The sequence below is a fragment of the Panthera uncia genome, chromosome C2 (assembly GCF_023721935.1).
Source record: "Panthera uncia isolate 11264 chromosome C2, Puncia_PCG_1.0, whole genome shotgun sequence".
Lineage (NCBI taxonomy): Eukaryota > Metazoa > Chordata > Mammalia > Carnivora > Felidae > Panthera > Panthera uncia.
The window spans coordinates 41,388,408-41,415,775 of NC_064810.1; the positions used below are offsets into that span (position 1 = coordinate 41,388,408).

General features: G+C 38.4%; 1 long non-coding RNA gene across 1 annotated transcript in view; it reads right to left on the reverse strand.

The window, feature by feature from the left end:
* The window catches only part of LOC125920852 (uncharacterized), a 129,734-nt gene extending 111,151 nt beyond the window's left edge, over positions 1-18,583 (reverse strand). The window contains exons 1-2 of the long non-coding RNA XR_007457232.1: positions 18,219-18,583; positions 17,901-18,055 (exon numbers count right to left, since the gene is read on the reverse strand). This is a non-coding gene — a long non-coding RNA (uncharacterized LOC125920852). The remainder of the gene's footprint in view (positions 1-17,900; positions 18,056-18,218) is intronic.
* Positions 18,584-27,368: the final 8,785 nt, after the last annotated feature.

Sequence of the window (27,368 nt, forward strand, 5' to 3'; positions counted from 1 at the left end):
TGCATCAGAGGAAAAAACAAAACCCAGCAAGCACAACTGAAACCTGCAAGAAACCATGGAGACAACTACAGATTGTCCCAACCTGGTCATTGTGGTCAGGAAGATGTTCATATTTTGCCCTTTTCCTTTCTCCTGGGTTGACTTAGGAAAATCACCAGTTGCCACTTGGGCACAGAAGCCACCAACATCCACATCTCAGAGTGCTGCAAAAGCCCTCTTGGGTGAGAAGTGGGTTCAAACAGATCTAGGGTGACCGTCTGCTCTCCAGCATTCATTCTTTAATGTCTTCCTATCCCCAGATAGGAATGATTTACAAACTAAGGAAGCAGTCTTCTGTCGTATCAAGAATTTAAAAAATGAGTCCTTGACCATAGGAGTGGTCTGATGATGTAAGCAGGTGATCTATCACCAGTGGTCCTCATCTGATGATGATAAGCAAGACTAAACAACAGTGGTTCTATAGTGCCTGAAAATCTTTACTGTGAGCTTCATGTCTTTCCATACCCCAAAATTTACTAGGAGAGAAGCAATTAAAAGTTAGTCCTCAGTGTTTTCCAATACACATTACCGAGCAGAGTAGCTGATAATTCCATAGGATAATGTGCTTACAAGACAAAAGAACAAATACAACCACTATAAAAGAAAAACAGTGAATTGAATATGCATGAATTAAAGTTGAACAGAAAAGTAGAAATATTAAAGTATAAGTAAAATATAAAATATATTTTATAACACTTAAATATATGAAGGAAGATGCTATCAATGCCAAATAGGAAGAAGAAACACATTAGGTCTAAGAACAATAAGAGTGGAAAGAAAGAAGAACAGAGATATTGAATAAACAGCATGATGAACACAGTTTAAATACAGATTACTGAGCAGGAGATCAGACTCAAGCAATCTTCCAGAAGAGAACAAGAAAAAATACAATCTAAAATGGCGTAAGACATAAAATTTAAAAAGGGTGGGTACAGAGTCCAGTTGCCAACATCCAGATAGTGGGAACCCCTGAAATAAAGGAAATAAAAATTTCTAAATTTTTAGAAAAGGAAGAAAGAATGAAGATAAAATTCCTAAAGTTAAACACGGAAGAAAACTTAAAAGTATAAAGGCACGAGTTCTCCACTATAAATTCAGTGCAACCCTAATCCAGTAGGGGTTTTTGAGCAATTTGAAATATTTACTCTAAAATTTATACGGAGAAAAAAGGTCCACAAATAGCAAAGTCTATTTAAGAAGAAGAGGCTAGGGGCGCCTGGTGGCTTGGTCGGTTAAGCGTCCGACTTTGGCTCAGGTCATGATCTCACAGTCCGTGAGTTCGAGCCCCGCGTCGGGCTCTGTGCTGACAGCTCAGAGCCTGGAGCCTGTTTCGGATTCTGTGTGTCCCTCTCTCTCTGACCCTCCCCCGTTCATGCTCTGTCTCTCTCTGACCCTCCCCCGTTCATGCTCTGTCTCTCTCTGTCTCAAAAAAATAAATAAACGTTAAAAAAAAAAAAAGAAAAAAAAAAAAGAAGAGGCTATAAAGAAGAGGAAAAAAAGGAAAATGTGGCATATCTGATATTTGTTCATAGTATACAGCCTTATTAAAATATCTATATATAAATATAAATATAAGTACACACACTTACATACTATAATGGCGGTGTGTTATTGCCACAAGAACAGCACTGATCCAAAGAAAGAAAATAGAGAGTTCGGACACTTACCTGTGAACAGATATGTATTACAAAAGTGGCAACACAACCAATGGGCAAATGGCAGATGAATTAATAGATGGGGTTGGAAAAAATGGCACTACAGTAGATGAAGTGAGGTGAATGATGTAGGCACTATAATGTAGTATTAGACTACTATTGACATTCTGGCAATATATTAGGAGAATCATCTGCTTCCAGACCACACTTGACCATGGGAAACAGAAACCAGGGAAACCGAAGCCACGGATAAAGGAGGACTACCGCATATGGAGAAAAATATAATTGGAGCTCTGTCTTTGTGTTTTCAGGCTGCTCTAACAAGCCATGGACTAGGGGGAGTTATAAACAACAGAAATTTATTTCTCACAGTTCTGGAACCCAGGAAGCCTAAACAAGGAACTGGTGAGGTTCCATGTTCCAGTTCATAGATGGTCATGTTCTCACTGTGGAAGGGGTAAGAGAGCTCTTTGGTGTCTCCTTTAAAAGTCACTAATCCCATTCCTGAGGGCCCCTCCTCCTGACCTAATCACCTCCCAAAGACCACACCTCCTAATACCATCACACTGAGGGGTAGGATTTCAACATATGAATTGGGGAGGGTGATGAGGGACACAAACATTAAGTCTATAGAAATCCCCATCCACATCACATATAAATGTAGACTACAAATATATTAAGGACTCAAATATATAATGTGAAAATCATAGTTGATGATAATTAACATGGAAGAATAACTTGAGGACATGTTGGTCAGAAATGACTTCTTAAACAAACTCAAACTACACATGAAATTAGACATAAATAATTATATTGAATGTGAAGATTTTGCTCAAGGAAGAATGTCATAAATGAAGATCAGAGAAAAATGGAGGATTGGAAGTTTTCATTGTCTAAAACTATCAAGGTTCCAACATACAGACTGTGCTGAGAGAATCAAAAAGGAAAACATAAATCCCAACTGAAAACTGGCCAAAATATATGCTCTGGGAATTTATAGAGGAGTTAGTCTAAAAAGCCAGCTAACATATGAGGAGATCTTCAAACCCATTAGTAACTTTTTAGAGTGCCCATTAAAACAATGAGATGTTATTATACCTCCAGACTGACAAAACGTAGCAAACTAGATAATTTCAAGTGTCTGCAGGCTTGTGGGAATGTGAGAATCCTCAGGAACTACAGGTAGGAATGGAGACTGGTGCAGACAGCAATGTGGTAATACTTATTTTCATTAATGATGTGTATCACCTGTAACCCAGCAACTTTGTTCGTATGTAAATGTCAAAGAGCTCCTCACATAGGTCCATAGAAACATGTAGCTTTGTGTGGAGGACGGAGGCTGTGGACATGGATGACACCACTGAGGAAATCAAGAGGGAACACATGGCAGATACCCATGTGACTATATTATAAAGTGACTATATTATATATAATATATATTATACTATATTATATATATAATATAGTATTATACAGTGACTATATAATATATATAACATATATTATAAATATTATATATACTATAATATATTATTATACAGTGACTATATAATATATGTAACACGTATTATACTATATTATATGCACTATAATATGGTATATTATTATATATAATATATTATAATATTATATTATAATATAATATATTATTATACAGTGACTATATAATATATGTGATATATATTATACATATTATATATACTATAATATATTATTATACAGTGACTATATAATCATAAAGAATATATATATTATATATACTATATATTATATTATTATACAGTGACTATACAATATATTATAATTATATCATTATACAGTGACTATATGGCTATATATATAGCCACAATGAAGTCTTAAACCATCCTTCTGAGTGAAAATGATAAGAACAAGAAAATAAGTCTATTCTAGTACCATTGACATAAATTAAAAACAGATGCATGTGAAACAGTAATACATATTTTATAAGAGTGTAGGGGCAAAAAGATATACCTTATGATTGTCTTTTGTGGAGAAGGGTGTTGAACAATGAAAATAAAGGAAATGCATCAAGGAATAAAATAGAAGGCCCTTGTTCAGAGCCCTGTTGAGCATGTCCCATAAACAGGAATATGGTTAATTTAACTTCTTGTATAACTTTTTTAAATAGGAAGAAAAGAAATAATAGGACAAAAAAGAGATAAGAAACAAGAACATGAAAAGATGAGACTCAAACACAAAGAAATCTGGGATAGGAGTAATGTTCTCCCATGTGTTCCTCATGAAGGGATGCAGATTTCAGGCTTTTGATAAAACAAGTACAATGCCACACTTCCTTCCTGCCTCAAGCACTGACAATAAGGAAATTGAGACTTGCTTCATTTGAATAAAAATATCCTATGTCACTAATTTCCTTGCTGGCGATTATAAATTATAATAAACTCAATGATGATGGTATACTTTTTCTTATTTTTTTTTTCAGAGCACAAGAATCATTACACAACTATAATAGAACTTTTAAGACTTTAAAACTGAGAGAATAGATGTGCTTGAACTATCTAGTCATTCATTCCTTAAACACACTTGTATTGAGGGCCTATGCTGTAATATGTATGGCACAGAAATGTAATAAGAAAACAATACTCAGCAATGAATAAAGATGAACCCTTTCATCTTATAAAATACAGATCATTAATAAAATATTTTTAATTTTGGGGGTGCCTAGGTGGCTCAGTCAGTGAAGTGTCTGACTTTGGCTCAGGTCATGATCTTACAGTTCGTGGGTTCGAGCCCCACGTCAGGCTCTACGCTGACAGCTCAGAGCCTGGAGCCTGCTTCAGATTCTGTGTTTCCCTCCCTTTCTGTCCCTCCCTTGCTCATGCTCTCTCTCTCTCTTTCAAAAATAAATGAAACATTAAAAAAAACATTTAAAATATTTTTAATTTTTGATTTGAAATTGTTATTCTTGATTCGTTAGACCATGTACATATATAGAATTTGCACAGTTTATATCATAATCCTGTCTCAATGCTGCATTGTAACTAGACCAAAATCAGCTTTGCAATCTGTCTTGTTTCCTTAAATGTACATAGTGCATATTAAGAATCTGCAGTGGGGAAATCCATTTGAAAAATAATCTCCTGACCATCTCGCCAAGCCTGGCATTTCTGGCCCTTATTAATCACCTCCCATAAATCTGGTCTTTGACACCACAGACAAATACAACTTTATTAGCTGCAAATCTATTTGGCGGTTTCTAAATGGCTTTCTCAGATTGCACTGCTCTCACAGTGCAAGGAGTCCTTTCATGTTGATTAAAATATTTGAGGGATACAAACAACAACAACAGAGTAACAGGAAATCCAGTCATTCCTTTCATCTTCCCAGTGGGAGCCAGTCAGTGTAACTTGACTTTCTTCAAACAAAACTCCCCTTTTTGTGGCTGAAGAAAGGCTTTGGCAAACACTTATCCTTTGATATGATATGCACTTGACAAAAATCACAGAGCAAATCAAGCCCCTGCTTTGAAGAAAATGCTTATTAGAAACCTGAAGCTCTTAAGTGCACCAGGACTTAATACTGTTGCCAGCAACAGGAGGCCAAATGTGTCTGTGGCGTCAATGTAAAGTCAAGTCCAAAGGTATTGACTTCGGGGCTGCAGCTGCCACCTCATTCCTTAGTCTAATTGCAAGTATACCTTGAAGAATTGTTTAGTTTTCAAGTCCATTCTGGAATGTCAGTTCTGTATTTCATTCCAGTGAAGCGTACATTTCATTATTTAGCTAGAAAGGAATGTGAGAAAATCCTTGTTCTATAGCCTTTGCTTAATGTCCCAGGGCCTCCGGTAATATGCCGATTTCTTTTTCAAGTAGAAACTCAGGCCCTGAGGACAGAATGCTGAGGTATCCAGAGTCAAACTAGAATGTCAACATAAAGAGCTGGGGTTGGAAATCCTCATACACCTTCAGGATCCCACAGAAACAGATGGCACATTCAAATTCGGATAGTTTGAGGGCAGTTGAATAAAAAGATGTTACAAATGTATGAGAAGGGGTGGAAAACCCAGAAGGGATGACACAGTACCCCTGGCCTTTTAAGAGGTAGACAGTTAGCAACCCTAGGGCTGTAGGAGAGTGAGTGGTCACCAAAACCCAGACACAGATGGGCTGGGTGGGCTGTAGTCACCCTCAGCAACCCAACAAGAGAACAAGAGGAATAAATTCCCAGGCGCACCCTCCCCCCTATTCCCTATCTCCTATTCATTTTCCCCGCTGGCTTTACCTTAACCAGTGAACAGAAGGAAAGGGATCCAGGTGGCTGAGTCTCCACGGGTCAGCTTCCCAGGACCAGAAAAAGGTATATGTGGATCTGTAGGGCACACAGAACATAGCCAACAAGTACGCGACATCACTTCCCGCCGAAGTCACCCCTAAAGGCCAATGGCTCTTGGCAGGAGTACCAGAAAAACATCAGCCACCCTCTCGAAGTTTTGACCTCAGGTTAAAACTCCCAGATGCTTTGTGATCAAGCCATTTCATTTTCTAAGATGCAAATGTGAAAGTTAAGTCAAATTTGTAATTTAGTTAAAAAAAAAATCAAGTAGATTCTTGTAACGACGTATATCCCCTCAAATACACAACTATGTTAGAATTATAGTATACTTCATTGAAATCACTATGACAAAGATACAGAAAAATATATGCAGAGATTAAATTATAAATATTTCCTGAAATAGCATATTGTCAGAATGGTTTTAACAAAATATTTTCTTTCTTGATTCAAGAAGTCATCACTCAAGAGAAAGTGTAGACAGAAACATTTTTCCCAGTAGCTCAGCTCCTGCTCATCTCTAGACATTTCTCTTTGACCCTTCAAGTAGAGCTTCTGTAGAAACAAACTCCTCTCTCCCCCGCAAGACTACTAACTCCCCCAAATGATGAGGTATGTGTATGTCTGTGTGTGTATACACACACTGAGGTTTTTACACGGTATATGTTTAACGGAAATTGTTTATTAATTATTGGATAATTATGCTTTTTTAACATCTACTTTAATAGAACAATGGAATTTTGCATGAAAATTATAAATAAGAAGCATAGCCAAGAAGGTACTAACTCCTTTGCTACTCTTTAGGTGATCAGGATTTTGCAAGACTGAGCGCTGATTTACAAATGTGTTCACTCTCCTTAGTAGAGTAAATGTGGAATTTGATCCAAGAATCTTTATCAGTTAAATTAAAATAATAGTCTGTAAAGGAAATAAATGAATGCATTATTAACCTGTCACAAGCACTAAATGTCACAAAAGTAATCATAAATAATTAGGAGATAGTAAAACTGGCACATAAGGGAAGACTTCAGTTTAAAAGTATAGTGGTGGAAAGAGCAATAGCCAACAAGCAGGTGTTCCATGCCAAATCTGGGACCAATTACCTGTATGACCATAGACAGTTCCAAAGTGCCTGGGATATAAATGAAACAGGATGAGTCTTGAGTTGATGACTGCTAAGGTGGTGTAGTTAAATGGGAGTTCTAGGCCAACACTGTCCAATAAAAGCATAATGTGAGCCATATACACAACTTCAAATTTTCTAACAGCCACATTTTAAAAAGTAAAAAGAAGTAAGTGGGATTCATTTTTCTAACGTTTATTTATTTTTGAGAGAGAGCACGAGTGGGGGAGGTGCAGAGAGAGGGAGACAAAGGATCTGAAGCAGGCTCTGTGCTGACAGCAGAGAACCAGATGCCAGACGCGAACTTACGAACTGTGGTGAGATCATGTCCCCAGCCAAAGTCAGACGCTCAACCGACTGAGCCACCCAGGCAACACAAGTGGAACTCATTTTAAAATATATTTGATTGGGGCGCCTGCGTGGCTCAGTCGGTTAAGCTCTGACTTAGGCCCAGGTCATGATCTTGCGGTTCATGAGTTCGAGCCCTGCGTCAGGCTCTATGCTGACAGCTCAGAGCCCAGAGCCTGCTTCGAATCCTGTGTCTCCCTCTCTCTCTGCCCCTCCCCCACTCGTGCTCTGTCTCTCTCTCTCAAAAATAAAATATACATTAAAAAAATTTAAATATATTTGATTTAACTCATTATATGCAAGTATGATTATTTCAAGGTGTGTCTCTAGCCTAGAGTGCTGTAATGTGATGATCTGATCGGTCAACAGAGTCCTAGGCTATTCAGTTTACTTTCATGTATGTTAAAAATGTTGTCTATAATTAAGAAGTTAAAAGAAAAAAAGTCAAAAAACCTGTGTTGATCTCTTTCTGTGGCTCGATTTTTCCACCTATTTGTTGAGAGAAATATACCAGTTATTACATAATTTCTAAGGTCCCTTCTAATTTCCCTGTTTCTTTTTCCTTCTCCTAAGTATTCTCACTCTGGTTTTTCACTACTCTATGGAAAAATGTCGTTTAAAAAATTCCTTTATCCTCACAGAGATATGACCTGGAAATTACCATTGTTTGTGTATCTAAGGAATATTTGTGGATAAATGGTCATTTATTTGTAAAATAGGTTTTCTTCTGCTGCACGACCAAGTGGTAGTATAGGAGCTCCATTTGTATTCACTACTGTTTTGTTCGTTCAGGTTTTTTTTCTTTTCAGGTAATAAGATTTACCACTCAATCAGGGTGAGAGATGGGGATTGGGAACAGCCAAATTCATAACACAAATATAAATCCTAATCTATGTTCAAAAAGTGACTTTGAAGGAACAGAAATCAAAATACCTTAGGTATTTCTCACATCATTTGTAAAAATTTAGTCCAGTAATTTCATGGGTTTATTTCATTTGTACATTTGGCTTTCTTTTGGTACTGAGTTTTATAGTTGTATTTACAGAGACTCAGCCTCTTACCATTCAAAATAAAGTAAAAGTTAAAGTAGAAATTCCTATAAAAATCGAATGTGTGTAGTTAAAAATATCCATCTTTATGACAAAACAAATGATTTAATTTTAATTGAATTGTTTTGATGGCTTGCCGACCCACTCTCTCATCCTAGCTCCATATTTAGGTCAAGCTCACCAATAACAATGCCCCTGGTATCATTTTGAAGAAAGGCTTTAGGTGTCTCTTTCCTTTATGAATCTCAACTAGAAGGAAATTGCATATTTGACCAACTTTAAGAGATCTAGAAGATTGCTTGCAATATTTAAGAGGTTAACTACCAAAAAAGATCCCTGCAATTTTTTTGATAAGAAACTATTTGGGGTACACTTACGTGATCATTTTAAGTTTTGAAAACCAATTTTCTTGCAATTATTTAGGGATCAATTTTACATTTCTAAAGTCTATAGAAATATCTACTGAGTTAAATGGTACATTTCTGTTGAGACTTTTCTCCCCAGTTATGGTGCAAGCCTGGGATAGACATAGAATTACATCCGGTCCTTAGAATGTGAAGTAAGATGTTTTTGTACCAGGTACTCTATTTACCTCCTTCAGTTATGAGTTTAAAAATGTGGTTGGTCTTTTTTTTTTTTTTTTGGTAGCTTTAATAATGTGGGTTATAGGTGAGAGTTCAGTGTATATGAGGGAATCCTATAAAAAAAATTCATAGCTTGAAATAAGACACATATATATATTTTCTATAAGTGCCTTCACTATTACTCCCATGAGAGAAAAATTAATTAGGGAGATTTTTTTGGACAAACAAAAAAATCATTACCATAAATCAATTGTTTCTTTATGGTTTTCTTCATTTAATCAGCTTGTCTGGTCTTTATTACCTGTGAGGTTCCAGTCATCTCATTCTACAACATTCATGAAAATAAAGATCCATTTTCCTTAATGGGACTAAAAAAAATCTATTGGCATTAACAGGAACAGAAGTCTTTATGCAGTTATGGGAATAAAGGTTGGTTCTCAATTATGGGAATAAAGGATTGTTCCCCTAAACTGGCAGTTCTGAAACACAGCAGAAGGAGAAAAGGTAAGAAAAGAGTGAACTGAATAAGAAAAGAATTGCATTATTAGCAATACTCTAAGCACACATTTCTAGTTACCCGATGATTAAAATATTTAAAGATGCAAATGTAATTTAATTAATTCAGGAAGCGACTTTTCCTCCCTCTAATTTATCCTCAAGGGTCTCAGTGTTTTATCACACAAGCTCAGCATTTGTGGCTCCTGGTCTGGCAGAAAGTTTTCCTACAGAATATTTTTCACAAACGGAAGCCATGGGGAAGACTGAAAATCCTTGATGTAACCTGGAGCTCTGTGCTCTCTGTGTAACAAATCAGCTGCCCCAACACTGGAACAACTTCAGGCCTCATATGTCCTGGCCGTAGCCATCTGCCAAGGGAACACTTTTGTGGATGAAATGCCAACGTTTCCGCAAGAGTCAAGACTCTCTGGTAATATTTCGACTTGTGTGATTAATAAGAACCCGTGTCAGGAAAAAACGACTGGCGATGGTAACTCCCGGTGTCATACCTACAGAGAACATCCGGTTGTTCTAACAAGACGAGTCGGATATAAAATGAGGTGTGCCTTTCAAGACCCAACTTTAAGCGTGATCCACTATGGTCCACAAACCCATGATTACATATATATTCAAAGTATTCACAAAATGGACTCACTACATCTTTAATAGTTCTTCCCACTTTCCCCTACACATCTTTGCCTTTTCAGACATAAATCTTCCTCATTGTTGCCAAGACATAGCTGAACATCTCTTCCCAACACATCCTCTGCTTTTCATTTCAGGGGATGGAATGTCTTGATATTTCAAAACGAAAGGCAAAATCCAATTTTCTGAAGCCAATTACGACAGATGTAATCTACATGAAATTACTCACATATCTAAACTCCCATGGTCTCTTCCACTTATTTGGCACTTAAGTGCTTCCTTTAAAGTTCAATTTGTTTTATGTGTCACTTCTAGTTGCCACTCACAACTGTAGTGTCATCCTTTCACAGCACTAGCATCTGCTTAATTCATCTTTGTACCCCCTCCCCCAACACCTAGTACATTGCCAGGTCCCCATGTGGCATTTAATAGAGGTTGAATGGATTTTATAAATGAAGAAAGGGAGGTGGTGAGAATTAGTATGGTCCTCAATATTGAAATTATTCCTTGGTGAAAATTCTGAAACTAAAATGCAGATTTCCCCCTTGTGAATTTAGAGCTCTTTCTAGCAACTAATGTTGTTTTCCAACACTACACAACTTTTCCTATGCATGGTTCAATTCTAATTCCCAATTCCAAAATGAGATAATTAATGCTGCCATTGATAAGTGATGTCATTTATTTTTGATGTGATATAAACAAGACTTCTAAACTGTCAGAGCAGGGGCACCTGTGTGGCTCAGTCGGTTGAGCATCGGACTTAGGCACAGGTCATAATCTTGCCTTTCATGAGTTCCCCGTACATGGGGCTTACGGCTGTCGATGGGAATCCTCTCGGATCCTCTGTCCCCCTCTCTTGGCCCCTCCCCCACTTGCGCTCTCTCAAAAATAAATAAACATTTAAAAAATAAAAATCTATAATCTGTTACAGCAGAATGAAGGAGGAAGAATAATTGACCGTGAAAAACAATTGTTCGTCTATAGCCATTTCATTACTTCAATAGCGTTAGAAGATAATGAACAAGGCGTGATGCAGAATAGATGGCAATACGCAGGTAGTAGTGCAGTCGAGAGGAAATAACAGCAATATCAAAAGGACAAGAAAAATTACTGGCATCGCATCCAGTTACCCAACAAACAGGTAATAAGGATCTACTGCCTGCCAGTTAATGTGATAAACAATTACAGAATAAAAATGTTGACTTCTCTCTCAAGGATCTCTGGTAGGAAAGACAACATCTCATAAATAAGTATAAATAATAATAAATAAAATGGATAAATCATGAAGGAGATTTAAAGAGCTTTGCTTGGGGGCGGGAGTAGCAGGGGAGAGACGTGGCTAGCCACCCAGGCAACTTGTTCTCACTGCATTGCCTAATTTAATACAGCACCCGCCTCTCTGTGGGCACTTAATGACTATCAGTTGGCAAATGGATAAATGCCAGTGGTTGGGGCAAAGAGAAGAGTGTGTTATCATCCCGGTTGCCCAGCAAACTGGTGTGGCTTCTGGGGGGTCCTCCTCAGCTGTGATAGCTATACAGTGACTCCCAGTGGTCACAAGTTGAACCTGATCTTTGATCATAGTCTAACAAGCATGTAATTTAGTATAGTATCACACACACACACACACACACACACATTACATAGTTGAGTATAGTAACTAAAGCCATCACCCTTGTTTACAAACTTTGGTATTCATTCTGCTTAAAAGTGAAAAGTGTTCTGTGAAGCACAATGATGCGTGCTAGATGAACAATAAATTCCTTCCCAATTCTGAAAGCCAGATTCAGTTGTTTTAAATTAACTTTCTAATATGGTCCGGTATGGTGTTAAACTTAACATGATACAGAACAAATAGAAAATACATTTATTATGAGAAATAAACAATGTTGTCTCCCAGCTAATGGAAATGCCCTCCTCAGGGAAGAACATGCAATATTTCTTTGAGTTCTGTCTAAAAATTTTTCTCCACTCAGAACAATTATTAGTTTGATAAAAGCTCCAACTTGTCTCAATTACTTATAAACCATGTGCCTTCTCCTTTTGCATAAAGAAAAAGAACAATAGATCATTATATTCTGGGGTATCACTATGTGGGTATTTCCAATGATGTTTAATATTTCTTTACCAATAAAAATAGCCATACAGTAGGTCATTCTGGTATATCAGTATTTACTGAGTTCCGTTCAGAACTGCTCAAAAAGCACCATCAGTGTCAACTACATGTGAAACATTATGATAAGTGCTAGGAAAAAAAAACAAAACACACATACAGCCCCTGGCTAAGACCTTACAGTGTAGTGGGCAAAAAGGACCTCACTATCTCCCAGAAGCAGAGGAAACAAGAAGAAAAAGAGAAACTGGCAGTTAGATAAGCCATTATAGTTATGTCACTCTCATATATGGCTCCCACATGTATGGCTCCCACATGTCACACCCCAAACGCAGGCATTCTGTGAGCAACTGTCATCTTCAGTCCCATTCATAAAGGTTTTGGGAAGACCCTGACCTATGATTCTGCTGTGGTCCGCCATCCTCCTGCCCCTGCATATTAAATTTTAGATGAAGGCTCTGAATCCACATCAGACAGAAGAGAAAAGAGACAGCTAAGGGAAAAGAACAGTTAAGCTATATACTGAAATCCCTTGAGAAATGTCCTGTCAAGAGTGCAGCTAGAAAACTCAAACTGCAAGAAGCTGTATATTACCATGTAAGTATCCAAGGAGATTCTTCTATCCCCAAGTGAAAAAGCATTGCATGAAATCAAATCGTAACACCGTCCTGAAACTGGACACCTGAGTGATATATATGGACATCTGTTCATGAAGGCTGACCCCTGGCGGTATAAATTGATTGTTGCAGGGAGAACAGTCCAAAAGATTACCTTGAAAAACAGAGCTCACTCCTCTTCAAAATGTAGTGATATATACTTTCATAAGCATGGACATTCTAAGTGAGATGTGTGGCCATACTGTCATCTATGAAAATAAATAAAAATAGCAATATAATCTACAAAATTTATTATGAAGGGGAAAACAATTTAACAGAGAAAAGACCTATCTAGAATCAATGGGACTACCTCCTTTAAATGACTAGATATATGTTATTCTCTGTCACCTCTAGTATTGTCACCACACATGTGTCTCTATGAGACAACATTCTCAAAGTCTTTATAACTGGTTGCAAATGCCTTATAACAAGTATTCTTTTCAACTTTTAAACTTTATTTAGATGAATTTTGACATGCCACAGAACAGCCTAGGCTACATTATGAGCACATCATTTAAAAAGTAATTTGTAATTTCTATGTAATAAAAAACCAAAACATATATCATTGATGTGTTAACTAAAAAACGTAAAGTAATGTGACAGCACCAGTTAAAATGAAGAGCAACTCATTTCATATACATTATGTGCTCTTTTTTATAATGAAACAAAAAATTACATATGAAAGTCAAAATTATATTTAGGTTTAAGGAAAGACGAGAAAAAAGTAAGTAAATGGTTTTATACATCTAAAACTAGAAGTGAATGGCCTTTTCTCCACCATCAATGTTGAACGTAGATTAACTTAGATAATTCTTGTTATAATTAAGGAGTTTGGAGACAAAAGCCACCTGTAGAGGCCAAATAAGAGGTCTTGTATGTATTTTCTTTTTCTTCTAGATGTTCTTTTTTCCATTTTTAAAAAATTTTTTAATGTTGATTTATTTTTGAGAGAGAGACAGAATGTGATCAGGGAGAGGCAGAGAGAGAGAAGGAGACAAAGAATCTGAAGCAGGTTCCAGGCTCTGAGCTGTCAGCACAACTCATGAACCGTGAGATCATGACCTGATCTGAGGTCAGACACTTAACCAACTGAACCACCCAATGGCCCCTCTTCCATTTTTTTCTACTGGCATGCCATGGAGAAATTGCAAGAACCTCTATATGTTAGACAACCTTTATCTTTTTTCTTCTCAAAGATTACTATTTCTATTTTTTGCTTTTCTACCATCCCTCCTAGATAAGTCTGTGAATCATCTTTGAGGAAGGAGGATGAGATAGCTACCCAAAGTACGAGTGCCTAAAGACTTACGTGTTGTGTATTTCCATCTACTTTTAGGCTCTTGCTAGCCTCATATTAGAAAAAAAAATACCATTATGGCAAATGACAATTTATAGGCCATCTGGAAATAGTTCCACCATGAGAACATAGACTCCTATGTACTGCAGTCCGTGTAAATAGTAAAGGAACCATGAATTGTTAACTATGCGAAGTGTATACATACCACAGAAAATTAAAATCAAAAGAAATGAAACAAATGAATGCAAACCACTTTTAAAATAGTGGAGTTAACCTGAAATGGATCTCTAAATTCAGGAATTCTTGAGGACAACCCATCAAGAAACTCCTAAATGATATGGCTTCTTCAAAACTTGATGTCCTACAGAGTAAACTTTTAAATTTAAATTTAATTTAATCTTTTTAAATTTTCCCTCCTTCTCCACAACCAAAACCCCAGTAACAAAAGAAAACTAACAAACAAGCAGAAAGACACAAAGTTTTCCTAAAGAAAATAAGGAATTCGATCAAAAGCACAGAGACCAAGCCAATAAATGCTTGTTTATGGCACTCCATATCCTTCCCATTAGAACAACCCAGAACATTTTAGACACTCAAGCTGTAAGGTTTTGCAGTTTTGCACCTTCCTTTTATTATTTACATGTAATTAGAGAACCAATAACAGTAATTCTGAGTAGAATGACCAAAACCTATATCAGAATGGAAGTTGGGGAATTAGTTTCAGATAAATATATATTTTCAGAAAAGTTTATAACAGACTACAATTTCCAGATCATTTGCACTACATTAAAATTCATATTCAGATTGTTTTGCAACCTGTGTTCTTCTTAAATAACTTATCTTTTAACATGCTTTAAAAACTATCTAAAATCCCATGCACACATTTCTCTTTTTTATGTTTATTTATTTTTGAGAGTGAGAGAGGGCGGGGGAGGGGCAGAGAGAGAGGGAGATACAGAAAGTGAAGCAGGCTCTCCAGGCTCTGAGCTGTCAGCACAGAGTCTGACGTGGGCCTCGAACTCACAAACTGTGAGATCACGACCTGAGCCGAAGTCGGACACTTAACCGACTGAGCCACCCAGGCACCCCTCCCATGCATACATTTCTAAGCTTTCTCCAGTTATTGTCAGCCACTCCTCCTCTGAACAGTAGGAGCCAACATGCAAGGTGTGGGACTCAACAACTAAAGCCTCTTCCTTCTCTTTGAAACTGCTTAGTGACAGTCATGTCTGTTTATCAAAGAAATTTGTTCTCACACTTTCTGCTCTTTCTCTCTTACATCAGTGTTTTGAGAATCTAATGTAGTCCAATATTCTCAGCACACAAATCTCTATAAATAAAGCTGTAATTCAGTTGCAAACACACTAAAGCTTGAGACCATCAATCAAAGAAAAGACACACAAAACCAAGCACAAATTCCCATGCCAGCACAAAAGTAAAATCTTCAGATGCAACAAAGGAGTGAAAACCTAAAAAAGAAGAGGGACCCTTATTCCAATGTCCCAATTGCTGATCCCATTTCAGTCTTTTTTGTTGTTGTTGCGTTTTTTTAAAAACATATTCTTGGGGCGTCTGGGTGGCTTTGTTGGTTAAGCTGCCAACTTTGGCTCAGGTCACGATCTCACGGTTTGTGCTTTCGAGCCCAGAGTCAGGCTCTGTGCTGACAGCTCAGAGCCTAGAGCCCGCTTCTGATTCTGTGCCTCCCTCTTTCTCTGCTCCTCCCCCACTCATGCTCTATCTGTCTCTATCTCTCAAAAATAAAAAATAAACATTAAAAAAAAACATATTCTTTCCTTGTATTAAAGTCGTGTCAACGATCTATCACAACAAAGAGATCCAGATGGAAAAACCAAAATTGGTCTCCAATTCACACTACAGAATGGACCAGAGGGCTTAGGTTTAATCACCACTACTACATAAATAAGTCTCTTAGGTGCCCTTGCATTCTCCAGTTGAAAAAAATCTTCAATTTCAACATGTGGAAGATTCAGCCGCACTGGGCTGTTATTTGTAATAGGTCTTGCCCTCTCTCTCTCCTGCAATACTCCATAGAGTGATGAGCAAATGTATTCCCCTTACAGTTAAAGAGTTTGGAAATTAAACCTATCTACCCAGAGGTAGATAAGTAAAATCTCACTTTATGAAAGCTTTCCAGATGTCTTTACATCCGCTTCTTTCCCTTGAGGCAAAGAAGAACTAAAGAGAGAAACCCTGAGACTTTAAATAATTCTCTTTTTGTCTGGCAGTTCTTCCTACACAAGTCAGGGTCTGCATACGATGCTGTAGCTGCTTTGGCAGCCTGATGTTCACAGTCACGTGCATACCGCGAAGCCTCAAACATTTTGTTTCTTCTAAGCTCAACAACCACCACTGAATGTAAACTTAGTTGCTGCGACACGGGAAAGCATAACAGGCAGAGAAATTGCAATTAAACAAACTATGCTCTTTTCCAAACACTCCCTAAGGCCAGATCCTCGGGATTAGTCAAACGTAAATGTCATTTCAATCACTCTAAATATGTCACTAACACATACAAAAATCTAAAGTAGTCATCTTTTTTTTTTTTTTTCCAAGCTGAATGACCTATCAATAATAATACCTTAGAGTTACTTAAACCCCCGTCTCCAAGGATCTCAATGTTCTATCTACCCTCTGACACTCAAGACTTAGGTAGGATACAGGCAGAGTTCATACTGTTGATGCTTAGGCAACAGCACTTAGAAATCAAGTAGCAACCAAGAAGAGTGAGGCGAGAGTGAATCCAATAACACGAACGGAATGAGAAAGTGAATGTGATGTATTAAGTAGGGGAGACAAGTGAGCTAGGCAAGAGCCAGCACACTTGAGCAAGCAGCATGGGTTGACAGAAGTCTTTTTCCACTGGCTAACAGGAAGGCTGTGTTCCCATCGCTCAGATGGGTCACGCAGATAACCTCAGTAGTATTTGAAGCTTTGGGTCGTGAAGACAAACAATAAATTTAATTCCAACCTTTATTTCCTCTTCACTAATACTCAGCATGATGTCTTTCTTAAAGCATAGGATAAATCTATGTTTTAATTTCATTTGGAATGTATTGGTGACTCTTGGGTGCAAAAATAATGGTGATAAACACAATGTATCCAATTTTAAAGCAAGAATGGTTACTGGAGCTTACTCTTCCCAATCCTCCCATCCATAAAAAGAAAACTGAGACCCAAATGGTTGACACGACTTGTTCCACACTATATTAAGAATAAGAAAAGGAATTAAGACTAGACCTTAGATCTACTGGTTTTATGTCCTTTTTCCTATTCCATGTGGTCACTCATAAACAAAGCCCGCCTTTTTGAGTTTATTATTTCCTCCACTGTGATATCAGGCAGTGAAGAATCAAGAAATAATTAAAAGTGAAACACTTAGAAAGAGGAAAATATCAATAAACAAATTCTGACTTTCTGGGTACAATGGAGAAATTCATTCCAGTATCTAGGGAATATTACCAGTTAATATCTATTACCCTTATTATAAGACATCATTCTTCCTGATTCTCACATTTAGACAAGTAAAACATTCCACAGACATGAAATTTGTTATTTGGAACAAACCTTTCGAGGTTATCCTAATTTTATGTCTTGTAACTCCTTTGTGTCACGTAAGAAACTTGAGACTTTGTCCAAATGTTTCCCCTTTCCAAAGTAGGAGGTTCTTCTCTCTCTCTCTTTCTTTTTTAATTGAAGATCTTTGTTAACAGGTGCTTGTACTTGGTTGACATTTTGGGGAAAAAAAATCAAGTTGTAAATTTTTATTACAAATTAAAAGTGTGGTTCTTTAAGAAAAAAGAGAGAGAGAGAGAAAGAAAAAAAGAAAAAGAAAACAATCGCAACTTGCCCAGACTCGAAACAACGTAAAAACTTCAGCCCCACCTTGCTTAGCATCTAGAGCCGAGGAATTTTCTCCCGTGGAGGCTGCTTTTGTCTTTTTGCCTTCTTGCGGTTTGGGGTGTTCTGGGCCTCGGGTGTGGTAAGTGAAGAGGTGTTGGTACTGATGAGGAGGTGGCTGTTCAAGTCCGTGCTATCTCCTCTCCTTGGTCTCGTCGCCTTGACATTGCTTGTCGCGTTCACTGCCTTTGTCCCTATTTGTCCCTAGGCTCTTCGGTCAGCAGGGCCCCTGCAGAACCGTGGTCTAGGGCCTCGGGGGGCCGATTCCACCTGGCTCGGCTGCGCCCTGCTGTCCGCACCGCGCATCACTTCTCCCCGCACTGGAGGGCCCGAGCGCTGGGCTGGCGCTCGGGGGGTAGGGCGGCGCTGTCGGGTCTGGCCTCCAATCCCTCACTTTCCCACTCTCGCTCCTCTCATCTTTCTGCCAGTAACTGGTGCAGGTAATGGCGCCCGTATCCCCCGCAAGGTGGCCGGCGTCTGTGACGCTTCCGGTCGGCTGCACGTTTCCTGCCTTGCCCTGGAACTGCACCCGCAGCATGGGCTGCCCCGCCCCCGCTGCGCCCACAACTTCAAGTCCTGCCCTGCGAAGGTGCTTCCCTGGGGCTGTTCTTTGGGGCCGTCTGCTCTACAAATCCATCTTCCTCGGTGGCATTCCTGTTGATGAGACCATATCCGTTTGTTACCTTGAGCCATTTTCGGGTTCCCCAACTCTCCCTCGAGGTAAGCCCGTAGTTCCCGCCACAGGAACCGGCATAGCGAGGCTCCCGCCACCGCTCCCAGCGCCGCAGCGGGTAGTGCGGGGCCTAGTGTCCCAGCGCTGAGGCCGCGAGGCGGGGCTGCCGGGCTCCGCCTCGCTGACCGGGTGTACCGTGATGGTGACCCGCGCCTGCCGTGGCCCCGCTCCTCCCGGGTGTGCGGATAACTAACTAGGCCTGCGGGGGGAAGTGGGGCTGCCCAGAGCTCTCGGCCCTCCGCTCCTGTTCCGGCCACCAATTCAACTGTGCAACAAACCTCTGTTTTTAATTTAATTTAATTAATTAATTTATTTTTTTAATACTTATTTGCGAGCAGGGGAAGAACAGAGAGACAGAGAGAGAGAGAGAGAGAGAGAGAGAGAGAATCCCAAGCAGGCTCCACGCTGCCAGCACAGAGCCCCCGCCAGGCCCAACCAGCCTACAAACCATCAGGCCATGACCTGAGCCAGAATCAAACAGTGGAATGCTTAATGGACAGAGCCACCCAGGTGCCCCCACAACAAGTTTCTTAAATGACTACCACACTGGAACAATGTCCTAAAAATAATGTCTCATTTCATTCTTCAGAATTTGTACTAAGTTGGAAATGAACTGTGATTTAGGAAAGGAAGATGAGTGGGTTTTAACTAATAAGGGCTATTAGCTGTCAAAACCTATATTGTGTTATAAACAAGGGCCCTGCCGTATTAATTTTTGTATTGGATAGTGGGAAGCCTTTAAGGCAATTAGTTTTTTGTAATATTGAACCCAATTCTGATAAGACATATCCTATAATTTCTGTTTTCAGTTCAACCTGTATTAAAACCTTCAAGTAAAACAGGATTTCTAACTCCAACTGTGAGTGTTTTGCCTTGAAACATATACTGAATTTAAAATCACATTCAGTACTTGAGCCTTCTAGGTACAGTATGTAAATTTTATTTTTCAAGAAAACATGGAATGGATGTTCCAACATAATGAATCAAATGCAAATTTTTCTGTTGAGAATACATATGTGAATTTTAGAGACATTATGGTTTCCCTGGGGCACATTTATTATAGTTTTTGAGACCTAGAAATTTGCAGTGTCTTACATTATAAGGGAAGAGGAGACATAACTGGTTTTATTTCTTACTACTGGGTAAAATAGTTTTCTAAGCTCTGTGTAAACACAGTATCTTTCTAACAGCATATTTTGCTTTTCTGATAATGTATTTTTGCAAACAAAGCCTTTAAGGATAATAGGTTCTCCAGACTGCGAATGGAAAGTAGGCTTGATGTCTGACTTGAAAGTGGCTATGATAAAAGGTCAGCAGACATCATCAATATCTGATGATTTCTCATCAGTGCCTCACAAGGCAATTTCAATCCAACAAATATTTATTGACAGCTTATTCCGTAGTGAGTCAAATCCAACTCTGGGTTGTTATCAGTTTCTGTTCATATGCTCCAATAAACAAATTCTGAAATAGCCCAATGGTGGAGACGCCTGATCTAGGCAGAGAAGGGAGCAATCATAGTAACTAAATCTGACTTCTCACACCAAAATAGGGACAATGAAGACCCTTCCACTTTTAAAGGATCCTACAGAGCAAATTTGGTTCACTGTCAATATGCAGGATTATGTTATACCAGTTGGCATAAAGTAAAAGATTTTATTTCAGATTTTTGGTTTCATGTGTTCTTTCGGATGTTTGGCATTCATTCATGGCAACAGTGCTTGTAAAAAAAAAATACTGAAGTTCTTCTTTCTTCTTAAAGATTTTGCCATGTTCTACATTTTGAAAACAAACTCAATGAAAACATCAGCAAAAATCTTGCTGTTTCCATTGAAAAGACATAAAGAGCTAATGAGCAGTTTCTCTTGTGTGCTCAAGGATCTTGAAACAAGAATGCATTTCACAAATGGAAAAGAGAGTGAACAAGAAGAAAGGAACAAAAGTGAAACCCAAGAAAGCCTAATCACCCATCTCATGTCAAGTTCTTATTAAGTGAACAATTCATGGAAATGAGAACTTGATGGTGGCCAAATTCCCATTGTATATGAGTATTTAAGTGGATAGAACACTGGATTAATGAAGAGGCTGCTTTATCAGTCATTTGGGCATGAGAAAGTCTTTTTGTTGAAATACATTGACTAACCAAATAGCAACTAAGAGCCTCTCTGTGCAAGCTATAACCGGATATTCGTTTTTTTAAGAAAAAATGCCTTAAAAACAGGAGTGAAAATAGTGTGAACACAGAGCTCAAATTATAAGTACTGTATAAATTTATCTCTATGCCTCCTACTAAGGTAGCCAAAAAAGCCCACAGGAAACAAAATTGAACAAGAAACATCAAATCATGTTCAAAATTGAACGTCAGCTAACCTGTAGGCTCCAGAGATGAAGTACATAGCATACTATTTTAGTTTGACACTTATTTGAAGTATTGCTATATTGTCCAATGGTAAGTCAGTTATTCACCATATGGTGATTTTTCTACAAATAATTGCCATTTTCCATATTATGTTTTAAAGTGTTTACAGTGAAAATGAATATTTCTGACATATGAGTTTGTACTCGGAAAGACAAGCCATAGCCTGGAAAACATGTGAATGATCAATAAAATTCTATGTATGATGATCTAATTTGTTAAATGAATCCCAAAGGAAATCAATAATGTTTTCTTCCTTAAATATGGCTTTCTCTGGAAAATTACTTTAACATTAATCCAAGGCCTTTGAAAGTTCCAAACGTAGGGCAAATAAATACATTGAATGCAACAAAAATACATTATTTTTAATTTTTTCCAAGAAGTTTTCTTGAATTTTACTGTCTCACACTATACTACTCTGGACCACATTTGGTTGAGCGGAGTTATAATATTGGAAATAATCATCAAACCAAATCATAGCTACAATGCATAGCCAGATGTGGAATTGTCTCAGTGTGAGATGTCGGAGAAGCATAGTCTATTCCATGCTAAAATTTTTTAAATATCTATTGAATACCAATCCCAAGCAAGTCTTTGATTTATGTTCTATACAAACTATATAAAAATCAAAGCCAGTAGGGAGCTTGGGTGGTTCAATTGGTTAAGCATCAGACTTCAACTCAGGTCATGATCTCGCGGTTCATAGGTTTGAGCCCCGCTGGGCTCTGTGCTGACAGTTCGGAGCCTGGAGTCTGCTTTGGATTCTTTGTCTCCCTCTATCTGTGCCCCTCCCCCACTTGTGCTCTGTCTTTCTCTCAAAAATAAAATAGAACATTAAAAAAAGAAAAATAAATCAAACCAAAAGTTTTGACCTTGAGGACCTTACATTTTAATGTGAAGGGTGTTCATAACTGTTAGGAGAACTATACACTCTGTGACAGAGGCAATTATTACTAGTCCCAAAAAAGACTGGCCCTTTATACAGTATGAAGATCTTGAGATGCGTGGTTACAGGACTTGGGATAAAATTAGCCCAGATGAGGGGAAACAGGCAAAATCTGCATCCCTTGAATGAACCTGGCTTTCAGAGACTATATATAAGTACACAGAGAACATAATGGATGGCAAATGTAGGCAATAGTAAAATGGACAGACACAATAGTAGTGTTTATTGTGATCTAGGACATCAACAAAATATGTTCAAAGATTACATGCAGAAAAGAAAAAGAATTCATCTGAATCCAGTACCCTTCACAGGAAACAATTGCCAGAAACATGTAAGCAAGAAGTACCCAGCATCCGGTCAACCGGTATCCATGGGTAGATGGTCTCCCAAAGACCTAATGCCCTGAGGACACAGGTGAGACTGGGGAAGACAAAAAGTAGGAAGGAGCCATTCCCACTTGGATAATCTGAAAGGGCTTCAAGAGGAAGGCATTTTTTTTAACTGAGACATGATTTAAGGTTTCAGACAGGTAATAATTTTGAGAAGAACATGTAAGTGCCCATAAAAATCAGGTGTGTCAGAAATATATTTTCAGCACAGGGGATCGGTTGCTGCAGGCCAGAGAAGGGGTGAGAATAATGCAGACACATCAGCTAGGTAGCTGGAAGCCAAGGAAGTCGTGTGAGTTGCAGGGTACACAGAGCTGACAGGTGCACAGGCAGCCCGTATGGTTGGGAGATTTATTGTTATAAACAAAGTAGTAAATTGATTGAGCAAATAACTCTGTGTGTGTGTGTGTGTGTGTGTGTGTGTGCGCGCGCACGACTACACGGGTGTATGGAGAGGGAGAAGCAGAGACAGAGAAAACAGGGAGCAGATTTCTCACTGTCAGAGAAGGGATTTACAAACATGGACAGAGAAGAAGAGAAGTCTTCAGAAGAGTTTAAATAAGAGATACTAGCATGAACTCATTTTTTTACAATATTCAGATACATAAAGAGAATACAGAGATATGTACATACAGGTGTATGAATATATGTACATGTATTTCCTAGTTCTGTTTTCTGAGAGGTACTTGAAGCAATGCTATCCCAAAAGCTATGAAGTACTAAGTACTTAGTACATAAAGTACTAAGATCTTTGTTTCTGAATACCATCCTTCATTAAAAAGAATCAGAGTTTGTGGCACCTGGGCGGCTCAATAGGTTAAGGGACGAACTCTTGGTTTCAGCTCAGGTCGTGATCTCAGTGTTTGATGGGTTCAAGCCCTGCATGGGGCTCTGCACTGATAGCAAGGAACCTGCTTGGGATTCTCTCTCCCCCTCTCTCTCTCTCTGCCCCTCCCCTACTCACACACATTCTCTCTCTCTCTCTCTCTCTCTCTCTCTCTCTCTCTCAAAATAAATAAGTAAACATTAAAAAAAAAAAGAATCAGAACTTTTTGGAAAGTGACTGATTCCAGGGGTAGAGGGAGGCAAAAACCAGATAAGCCTCAGACATCTCATTATGCCAAAGAGTAAAAAAATACAAAAACAAATGAGTTCTTTTGAAGGGGCCACATCTATTACAATTTACATCAGAATAAATAACAAGAGTAATGGATTTCTAACTCACTGAACAAAATAGGAATTTGTAATTCCATATATAATAAGGTGGAAAATAATAAAATAAAAATAAAATCCATATAATATAAACAAGTAATAATTAATAAAAAGGAAAATCTCTCTACTACAATAGAATGATAACTAATAAATGAAGACAATTAGAATATCACCCATTTGACAACCATTATAGATTGATGGCTAATTCAGGAGAAAGTCATCAATGGAGCTAAGGCCTGGTCGACATTTTGGTAAGTAACAAGTCAGTAATGTAATAGCAGAATTTCTCCTTGCAGAAAACTAATAAATTACAAAGGGGAAAGTAGAGATTCCTGGAATATTCTGTCTTGACCAAGTGATTAATATCACCAGTGGTAGGACACCTTCATTGATATGCCTACATTCTCAAGAATTGAGAAGAGCACTGTGCTATTTCTTCCAAGAATGCAAGGCTTGACTACAGTTAAGAGAAAGCATCATTTGGACTCATGTTGAGGATCAGATTATCAAAGTCCTAAGAGGCCAGGAAACATTGAGGAATTTTTCCAGACTCAACAAAACTGAAAGGATATGACAACTAAGGGAAACACAGGTTTCTAGATCACAAAGGAAAAAGCAACGTTGTTGGAGACATTGGTGAAATTTAAATGCTGTCTGTAGATTGGAAGATAGTATTTTTTCATTGTTGATTTCCTAATATGGGGGTCAGTGTGAAGGTTCTGTAAGAGAGTGTCCCTGTGTTGGAGAAGTAGATATTGGAATATTTAGAGGTAATGGGGCATCACAATTGCAATTTGCTCTCAAATGGTTCGACAAATGACAGTGGATGTATACATAGAGCAAGAAAGGCTGATAAAACACAGACTGAATCTGAGAAAATATGATGAGGGAGTTCTTTGAACTATTCTTGCAAGTTTTCTATAGGTTTGAAATAACTTCAAAATAAAGTTTAAAAAAAAACATGACTTTATAAAATAACTTCAAAATAAAGTTTAAAAAAAAACATGACTTTATAAACTATTACTCAATTTCATTTCTATGTTGAGTCACATTTCACTGAAATGATGGAAAATGAATCACAGTAAATTCTAGGTTTTCCCTTCTCCAGGGATGTGTCTAACCTGGTGAGGATGGATGGATGGGAAGACAGAGTTGGTGTCAGGGCATGAAGGAGTCTGACCTCCTAGGTTTGAGTCATCCTACCAGGCTTGCCTGGACTGAGGAATTCTTCACCCCACCTAACTCTCTCATCTGCTTCCACAGTTACTGCCTCTGGAGGTCCCCCCTCCCTTCCTATCTACACTTGCTATTCAGTTCCTGTGGTTGCCCTGCCCTCTCTTCACTAGGCCCAGTGGACAAGAATCCCTTTTCTATTTTAAAGCTGTGGCAAATGACCTCTGTGAGACTAGCCCCTACTCAATCCTTTCCTCTTCAGGGTCTACTCTTGTCACTTCCCACACATCTCTGCTCATGGCATCCTGCTTCACCCAGCCCTGGTTCCAGGAAAATAATTTTTTTCTGAGGGGAGAGAGAAGGGTCAGCCTGACCTCTTATCCTACATGTTAAGTTTTCCTCAAAAGTTACTATTGTATAAGTCTGTAATGGATTCAAATTTGGAGAGACATTTTCTCTTCTATTTTTAGCACTGAATTATTTTTCATCCATTATAGTAAACACAAAGTCAAGGATCTACTTGTGTAAGGCAGGAGAGTAAAGGATGTAAGTGGAGGGGTGCCTGGGTGGCTCAGTCGGTTAAGCGGCCGACTTCAGCTCAGGTCATGATCTCGTGGTCCATGAGTTCGAGCCCCGCGTCAGGCTCTGTGCTGACAGCTCAGAGACTGGAGCCTGTTTCAGATTCTGTGTCTCCCTCTCTCTGACCCTCCCCTGTTCATGCTCTGTCTCTCCCTGTCTCAAAAATAAATAAAACGCTAAAAAAAATTTTTTTTAAAAAAAGGATGTAAGTGGAGAACATTAGGTTAGCTAACATTTTGGAATTATAAGTTAACCAGGTGGTACTCATTCTGGGACCTCACTTTGAGAGCCACTGGCCTAACCTAACATTTTCCAGAAATCAATTTTTACTGATTTCAGAAAGGTTTATTGGTTTTGGAGTCCGACAGATCCAGGCCTTAACTCCTGGCATTGCTTCTTACCAGCTATGCTAACCTAAGTAAGTTGAATTCCAATAATCTCCTACTTCTACCAAATTTACCAATATACAGTCATATGATAGTCATAGTACTATTTTCCCGATGAATTGAGTGTAAACGTTGTTATGGACAGAATGTTTGTGTCCCCCAAAATTTATTTGTTGAGATTCTAACCCCTAATAATGTGATGCTATTAGGAGATAGGGCCTGTAAGAGGTAATTAGGGTGAAGTCCTCGTGAATAATATTAGCACCCTTAATAAAAAGGCACAAGAGAGCGTGATTCCTCTCTCGCTGCTCTTTTCATCCCGTGAGGATACAGTGAGAAGTCAGCAGTCTGAAACCTGGAAGAGAATACTAACCCAAAGCTGACCATCCTGGCATCCTCACCTCACTCTTCCAGGCTTTAGAACTGTGAGAAATCAATTTCTGTTGTTTACATAAGCCACCAAGTCTATAGTGCTTTGTTATAACAGGCTGAACAAACGAAGAAAAACGTCATGTTGAATAACCGAACTGAAGTGTTTTACTGTCCATAGTTTCACCACAACAATGTAGTTGTTTGCTTACTTCATGATATTTCAAGATTAGAAGGATAACAAAAGAAATCTCTAACTTACTATTAGAGACTGAAGCCGTAAGTGGGGAGAAAGTCCATAATATTCAGGGGACAGTGAAGTGTGTGAAGGCTGCAAGGAGCGGAGCCGTGGTCTGTTCAGGTACCTGGTAGAGCGTCTTGAACAGCACCCACCTCATTTTCAACTGCAGACACACTGAGACCCAGCCCCAAACTACATGGTGGAGCTGGGGGTACTGGATGCAGCCAGGCTGCTTGCCAATTTCTTGTAAAGGAATGTTTCCTTCCATGCAGAGAGTTTTGTGAATTACATGTCTAGCTAGAGCTTCCTTCTTGAAAAAGCCAGAGACCCTGGAAAAGATCAATCCGATGAAATAGCCGATTTTAATGAAAACTATAGAATATTATGATGTATGCCTCAGTGCATCAGTCAGTTCAGGGCTCTCCTAAGAAATAGAACCAATTACAGATTTATTCTTGCCTTCATGGGCAATCATAGAAATAGACCTCATTTCAATTATATATGGTATTTAATATATAATATTAATATATATATATGTATATATAAAGAAAGAGAGAGAGAGAGACAGAGATATAGGGAAAAGGGGACAGATAAATACAGAGAGAGAGAGATTTATTTTAAGAATTTACTTATGTGATTGTGAGGACTGTTAAGTCCAAAATCGAAGGCAGGCAAGTAGGCTAAAAAGTCA